This window comes from Antedon bifida, chromosome 3 (genome assembly GCF_963402885.1).
Source record: "Antedon bifida chromosome 3, ecAntBifi1.1, whole genome shotgun sequence".
Taxonomy (NCBI): Eukaryota; Metazoa; Echinodermata; class Crinoidea; order Comatulida; family Antedonidae; genus Antedon; species Antedon bifida.
The window spans coordinates 14,338,560-14,345,976 of record NC_136228.1 but is presented as its reverse complement, the minus strand read 5'-3'; the positions used below and the strand labels follow the sequence as shown (position 1 = coordinate 14,345,976).

The window sequence follows — 7,417 nt, the reverse complement described above, 5'->3', positions numbered from 1 at the left end:
CCTAGGCCTAGTAAGACTACAGATTATTGGAGTAGGAGGCCTAAGGTGTTCTATGGTCTATTATTAGGCTGGAAGGCCCTGCTTTAGACCAGGCCGGCACTGATCGGTATCGGATCATCTCGGTCGCGTTTCATTTCGGTCGCGCTTCCGGTAAATCGAACTTCCGGCGATTTCTATGGAACGCCGCTCAATGCAGTACTGTACACTGTAAGCTCTAATTAAAGATCGAAGTGTAGGCTCTATTATTTTTTATGTGTTTACTTAAAAATGTTTTTATATAATAATCATTATATTTAAATAAATATTGTAAAAACAGTATTTTATTAATTAGTTTAACTTTTTTTTAAATGTTTTTATAAGCATTATATTTTTATATATTTTGTAAATATTCTATTTGTTTCTGACGGGAAAAATTCAAACTCACTTTACACTTTTGTCAATGATCATTCAATCTTTTTATTTTTAAAACAAAAACATGTACACAAATATATTTTTAAAACAAAAACGCATATATAAATGTTTACATTCATCATTCAAATTGAAACCTTTTTATTTACATCTACAAACGTTATTTAATTTATCTATGTATTTAATCTTTTATTTATTAACAATGTTTACCTATATTTACATCTACAAACGTTATTTAATTTATCTATGTATTTAATCTTTTATTTATTAGCAATGTTTACCTCTATTTACATCTACAGACGTTATTTAATTTATCTATTTATTTAATCTTTTATTTATTAGCAATATTTACATCTATCTCATCTACAAATCGCGAACATCATTTGATATAACGTGCGTTACTTTTTCCGACAAATACAATGAGCTTTGTGCACTTTTGTCTGGATGCGTGCATTGTTTCCCCGCTGCACACGCGCTCTCTTTTTTTGCGTGCTTATGCTGATATTTTTTTTATTGCCTCTAATTAAATTTATACATCACAATACGGTAAAACTTTGAAAAAAATGCTCAATGGCGGTTTCTTCTTTTAAGAACATTTCAAGATGGGCTTCTTTTCAAGACTACTTTTTAAACTAAACAGAGGGGCTTCTTTGCAAAATTAATGCTGTAGATTTAGTAAATTGCAACTACAAATGTAGGACTTTGTAAGACATTTTTGCCGCCAGCTTTACGTTGTCTGTGGACAATCAGCGTTTCATCATGTTTCAAGAAAAAATTGACTGGAAAAGTAGTATAGTATTAACGATGGTTATGTTAGCGGTGTAGTTCTTCTTGACAGCTAATAATTATACATATTTTTTGTATAATTTAAGGGACGGATGGAGGGACATGGTAGACATTTTTTTGGCCGTTTTACGAATAATTTTTCGATAATAATTCATCTAAAAAAGCTACACCCATTCCATTTGTATTGTGGTGACAATAGACAATAGACACAAAAAGGTAAAATAGACAATTCGCCTTATTTCTTTATTTCTGTTTTTATTGTATCTCATAACAATAAGCATACAAAGTCAACAGACAATATGGTTTCATTCTAATTCAATAGCATGAGACACGTCAATGCATTATGTTTTTAAAAATTGTATTACATAATCGTGCAATATAGTGCATAAAAAAGCTCAGTGAAAGTCTCTCACTGATTTTTACTGGCACCAAACAAATATTCCCAATTTACTCATTCATAATTATTAATATTAACATATTGGAGTCTTCTTCGTAAGCTACTTGTTGTGTCCTGAAAATATAGATAAAAATCGTTACAAATACAGGTTTATAAATTCGAACTACTACACGTACCGACTGCTGAGAGAGAGTTAAATCTGACAGTTAAGTCTCAATCCTACAATAGCATCCATTTTCGTATGCTTTATGCATAATTGACGCGCCATACACTACGATCGATATTGTTGAAAATTGACCTTAATTGACACGCGACCGAAATGAAACGCGACCGAGATGATCGTAATTCCACTGATCCACGACTCCATTTGAAATCGGTCGCGTTTCCAATCGGTAGCGTATGGCATGCCAAATGTGCCTTTTGTACATTTTCTTTTGCTTATTCCTCCAGGGTCATACCGTATGCCCGATATGATTCTAGCAAGACAATGATGATTAGGTTTAAAAAAGGTGGTACAAAACATTTTTTTGCAAATCAGAGGTTTCCATTGGTACACCAAAGAGACGTAAAAAAATGAATTCATAAAAAATGCAATAATATGTTATGTACCCACTATATCGTTTATTATTGTTTTGAAAAAATGATAAATAATAATGGTATACATTCCAAAAATTTATAAATTAACATATTTCTCATTTTCGGTGGGAAATTTAACTGAAAATATTGGAATCTGATAACCAGGCCATTTTCTTGGGTGTTTATATTGTTAAGTTGTAATCAATTCCCGTTGATAAAGTAATTGTTAATAATAACTAGATATGAATATCAATCAATATGTTATTACAAAATAGACAAAAAATCATTACAAAAATGTACTAAAGATTTAAAAATAAATCACTTTGGGAATTGACAATTTAATAATTATCATCGTTAAATTGATCTATTATTATTTTTTCACATTTTAATTTTTCCTTTTCTCTTCATGTCAAGCAATTTCTGTTATTTTCTTCATCACGTCTGTCTAATGAGTGAGTTCTCTCCTTTCAATTAGTTTAGTATGTCAACTTCAGATATTAGTAGTCTACAGAATGTGTTTTGACTTAATGTTAGTAAAAAGATAAATATATTGGCACGTATGGCGTTACATACGTATAATGCTAATAGATCGATCATCGAAAAAAACAGGAGTTTCCAAACAAAAATTGAAACTCATGCATTGCGATTAATATTTTTTCAATTTGTAATTTTCCCATTTTTTTTCTTATGTCAGGCATTTTCTGTTATTTTCTTCATCACGTCTGTCTAATGAGTGAGTTCTGTCCTTTCAATTAGTTTAGTATTTCAACTTCAGATATTTGGGTAGTCTACAGGTAGGTTCTAGAATGTGTTTTGACATAATGTTAGTAAAAAGATAAATATATTGTCACATATGGTGTTTCATACGTATAATGCTAATTGATCAATCATCGAAAAAAAAGCACAGTAGTCTCCAAACAAAAATTGAAACGCCATCCGGTGGACTAACATAAAAAAGAGAATATAGACTACAGACTTGGGGCAAGTCGTCTAATATTTGGGCAACTAGTCTTTGTTATGGATGATGTTAGCAATGTACAGAAACAATTTTATTGCATTAAATGTTTTTTCTTTAGTTTAAAATGTATGTACAGTAAAGTGATTCATTTGTTCATGTTTGAAAGAGTTTATTTCAAAATAGTAGCATAAATCAATGTTGATGACCTATTAATATAGTACACCCTCCCTCCCCTGAAATTGATACTTAAAAAGTATATAAATTACTATTTAATTTAACTTTACTATACAATCAATTGTGTTAATAATTAATGCATTTTACTTTAAAGGCCAAAACTTGAATAGCGAAAGCTGATTTGTTTTGGTCTTTTTTGTCATAATTGTTAATGAAGTTTTATATTATATATTATTATATTATGAGAGTGACAAATAAAGTATTTACACAAATATATATATTTTGGCATTATGTGTACAATACAAATTTAAAAAAAGATAAGTTTAAACACTCAAATCGCTAGCATTACAAAGAATATATAATTTCTTTTTAAAGAATTGTAGGAAATTTTTAAAAAAATGTCCTAAATAGGATAGTTTTTGCAGTTTAATTTAAGCATGACAGATTTGCTCCTGTACACTGAAATCCATTAAAGATATATCGTCACCCGGAAAATATATATATTTTTCTTGAATATACAATTTTAATGTCATATTGATTATTTACTTTGACCAAAAATTGGAGCGAAAATAAACTATTTACCTGAAAATAATGCAAACAATAGTCAAATTATCAGACAATGGGTTGAAGCTGCAGAATTCCTTATTCAAAGTGTGATTTATTAATCTTAATTTTTCATGTTTTTGGGGGACAATATATCCAGTACCATGTGGACCCCTGTTGGGGGACAATATATCCAGTACCATGTGGACCCCTGTTGAATAAATTTGAACCTGGTGAACTTAAGAACAATAATTAATATTTAAATTTAAGAAACAACAAAATAAAGCTTATTGGCTGATGATTGACAGTTTGGATTTATTTATAATTGTCATGGTAACAATTTAAAAATAAAAAAGTAAACTAAATACATGTTTTTATTGTTCATATGGATTGTTAATTAAGTGATACATTTTATATAAGGACACACTCCATACATTACTAATGGGGAATTTAGGTGTAAGTTTTTATTGTTCATATGGATGTTAATTAGGTGATACATTATATAAGGGCACACTCCATACTAATGGGGAATTTAGGTGTAAGTTTTTATTGTTCATATGGATGTTAATTAGGTGATACATTATATAAGGGCACACTCCATACTAATGGGGAATTTAGGTGTAAGTTTTATTTTGATTGGTTCAGAAACGGTAAAGGTAACATGCACAGTGAACAGGCTTGTTGTGGTTTTTGTTTATTATATATCATTTAAATTTATATAAATTATTTAATAATTAAGTTAATATAAATATCAGGATACGGATAAAACTGGTCAACAATTGTTGACAAATATTTCAGTGTCACCCATCACCATCCTCAGCATTCTATTTCCTATGGTGACATCCAGAAGAGGAGTTGGAAACCGGAATTAGAACGCTGTGAGGGCATCACTGAAATATTCATAACAAAATGTAATGTTGTTTATAACTAACACATAAGAACATTCATTCGTGAATATAAATAATTGGTAATATCATGAAGGAAATAAAAAAGATTACATTATTTATTTCCTCCATAATATCACACAGTGTGCCTTGCTTTTGTGCATACACTCTTTTATTGACTTAACCAACTTGAATAGACAATATCCAGATGCCAATTGTGTAGTAAAATGATTTCATATGCTCTAGTTAACATGTTCTTTACAAAAGGTTGTTCTTTGTTAATATGAAGTATATAGAAACTACTTATAATAATATAAGTTGACAACTTATATTTTCTGTTATTTTCTAGTATGCAAGACTGACTCAAAGTCATGTGACACACAGAACGCTGTAAACAGGGTGTTGGCACTTAGCATAACAATAAACACCTTTGACGATGGACCAGTGAATGGAGGAATATTCAGACATGAACCTACAAGGGTAATTTATGGTTACCAATACCAGCAACTCTTTATGAATTCATTGTTAGTGACTGTGAGTTATATTATTCATTACAGTAATTTAACGTTTTAAGCTCTTTGTCATCTGAAAGTTACAAATAAACAGTACAGTTAAACAAACACAAGACACATGAATTTTGCTTTATCTAATCCAGCAGACGTATTTAGTGTGAGAACATAGATTACAATTTTTTTTGTGATAAACTTACAGTAAGCTCTGTCTACACTATCAAACTATTTTGACAAAAGGGTCAGGTCAGGTCATACAGATCATCTTCAGGCAGTAACACCAGCATGCAGGTCATTTTCATTCAGTAACACCACCATACAGGTCATCTTCATTCAGTAACACCAGCATATAGGTCATCTTCATCCAGTAACACCAGCATACAGGTAATCTTCATTCAGTAACACCAGCATAAAGGTCATCTTCGTGCATTAACACCAACATACAGGTCATCTTCATTCAGTAACACCAGCATACAGGTCATCTTCATTCAGTAACACCAGCATACAGGTCATCTTCATGCAGTAACACCAGCATACAGGTCATCTTCATGCAGTAACACCAGCATACAGGTCATCGCCATGAAGTAACACCAGCATACCGGTCATCTTCATGAAGTAATACAAGCATACAGGTCATCTCCATCCAGTAACGCCAGCATACAGGTCTGACGATAACTTCAATAAGAATTTATAGAGATACAGATAGTTTACCAAGAAATATTAAATGTTTACCTTTTATATTTTCAGAAGAGAATGTGTAGGCTTACTTTTATACTAGAAGCTATCAGCATTAATAATTGTTAAATGAAGACATTGTATTGAAAATGGAAAGGTAGGTTCTTTTTAATTTTATTATTTCAAATCAAAAAGATTAACCTTCAATTAATTTATAGTTTAAATGAAAAAGAAAACACTTTAAGATATTATTTTGAGAAAAATTACTTTTCAAATGTTCTTAAAAGATTACGACATCATAAATATTACAATTAAAGGGCCCATTTTCATCAAATATAATGATAATATTATTTCCATCAATCGTCATTTTCATAAAATAATGTAACAGTTCATTATAATCTTTTATCATTTAAACAGGAACAAATTAGAAGAAGCTTTGCATAGGAATGATTTTCAAACAATTACACACATTTGTAGAACGCAGCCAGATCTTGTGAAATCTATCGATGAGGTATTAAAAATATATATATATATATATATATAAACACAAGAGGCAAAGAACATTAATTCTAAACCGACCGGTGATATACTGAAATTTAATTAATTAATTTGAAACGATAAAGATGAGGAAATCTGTGAGAATGAGAAAAAGTCGCCCCAACCGAGACTCAAACTCGGACCGCCTGCTTGATATGCAGATGTCCTAACCATTAGACCACTGGGGCTTTCATGGTATTGTTCAAACTCGATTGGATAACGACTCTTTAACATTCTCGGCGTGTAATTATATATATATATATATATATATAATTTGAAACGATAAAGATGAGGAAATCTGTGAGAATGAGAAAAAGTCGCCCCAACCGGGACTCGAACTCGGACCGTCTGCTTGATATGCAGTTGCCCTAACCATTAGACCACTGGGGCTTTCATGGTATTGTTCAAACTCGATTGGATAGCGACTCTTTAACATTCTCGGCGTGGTACGGCGGAACAGCACTAGTCCTCAGTTGTACGCACGCGCAACAGAGATCAAATTGATACGCCCTCATCTTTCAGTATTTTTATTCACGAGGCGGGATCTCCAAAGAGATACTTTTATATATATAAACATAGTAGGCAAAGAACATTAATTCTAAACTGCCCGGTGATATACTGAAATTTAATTAATTAATTTGAAACGATAAAGATGAGGAAATCTGTGAGAATGAGAAAAAGTCGCCCCAACCGAGACTCGAACTCGGACCGTCTGCTTGATATGCAGTTGCCCTAACCATTAGACCACTGGGGCTTTCATGGTATTGTTCAAACTCGATTGGATAGCGACTCTTTAACATTCTCGGCGTGGTACGGCGGAACAGCACTAGTCCTCAGTTGTACGCACGCGCAACAGAGATCAAATTGATACGCCCTCATCTTTCAGTATTTTTATTCACGAGGCGGGATCTCCAAAGAGATACTTTTATATATATAAACACAGTAGGCAAAGAACATTAATTCTAAACCG

At 31.6% G+C, this 7,417-nt stretch overlaps 1 long non-coding RNA gene across 1 annotated transcript; it reads left to right on the top strand.

The window, feature by feature from the left end:
* The first annotated feature begins 5,116 nt into the window (after positions 1–5,116).
* On the top strand, positions 5,117–6,416 carry LOC144837368 (uncharacterized). Its single transcript, XR_013611468.1, has 3 exons — positions 5,117–5,206; positions 5,983–6,067; positions 6,328–6,416. It is a non-coding gene; the product is annotated as an uncharacterized LOC144837368 (long non-coding RNA).
* The last annotated feature ends 1,001 nt before the right edge of the window (positions 6,417–7,417 follow it).